Source organism: Polistes canadensis, unplaced genomic scaffold, assembly GCF_001313835.1.
Source record: "Polistes canadensis isolate GaletaPanama2010 unplaced genomic scaffold, ASM131383v1 scaffold_13, whole genome shotgun sequence".
In the NCBI taxonomy this organism is placed as follows: domain Eukaryota; kingdom Metazoa; phylum Arthropoda; class Insecta; order Hymenoptera; family Vespidae; genus Polistes; species Polistes canadensis.
The window spans coordinates 617,875-619,083 of NW_014569560.1; positions in this window are offsets into that span (position 1 = coordinate 617,875).

Below are 1,209 nucleotides of genomic sequence, written 5' to 3' on the forward strand. Positions count from 1 at the left end.
TTATTATTATTAATAATGTTATTATTATAATTAATTAGTATTAAAGCGATGATAAATCAATAATGATATAAGAAAAAAGATGAGAAAAAAAGAAAACAAAAAGAGAAAAAAAAAAAAAAGGAACATATTATACAAAAGCAACACACGCTCTGTGTCTCATGATATGTAATTAATAATAACAATTTTACGAATTGTATCGACGATAAACAAAATGGAGGAATAATATAGTAAGAGTAAAAGAAAGAGGAAGAATAAGAAGAAGAAGTTAGAACGTGGATAAATTATTTTATCGATTGGTGCTCTCGCACGACATACTTAAATAAATTCGGCTGCTCATCGCATAAAATCAATTTTTCATTCCCTATAATCGCAGTGCAATATAATATAATAAAAAAAAACTGAAAGAAAAAAAGAAAAATAATTAATAAAAAACTGATCCACACATAATATATATATATACATATATATATAGATACATATATATATATATATACACATACTTCACACACATTTTTTTTTTTCTTTAATATTTCTTTTCTTAAATTAATAATTATTTATACGCGTATATATGTATTATTGTTGTATGTATGAAGATGTACGTGCGAGAATAAACGAAAACACATATCACGAGGTACGTTAAAATAATACATAGAAAGAAATAACAAAACAAAAATAAGGGACGACAATTTATTATTCGAAAGGCTGGTTCTCTCTCATCTGATTTATACATAAATATATATATATATATATATTTCTGTGTATATATATATATATACATAACTTAAAAAAATATGTATCTATCCGGTTTCATCGGTTCAATTCATCCACACCCACCCACCCCCTTTTACAATTAGTCTGTAATATATAGAGATTTTTCGAGTCATCACGAATGAAATAACGAATGAAATCATCGTTTTAATCGAAATTTTTAAATAAAAGATACGTGTTTATAATAATAATAATAATTATTATGTACACGGGATTTAAATTTATACATTAGAAATATCTTTTTATATGTATACAAAATTTGGATTATTTTATTTCTTTTTTTCTACTATTTCTTATCTTATTTTCTTTTTTGTATTAATGCACAAAGTTGCACGAAAGAAAAATGCAAAAACAATTTATGTCTTCGCAAGTTTTATTCGTTATTACGTCTTCTCTTTTGAGAAACCCTTCCAAAATAAAACGATATTTGCTTTCTTTATT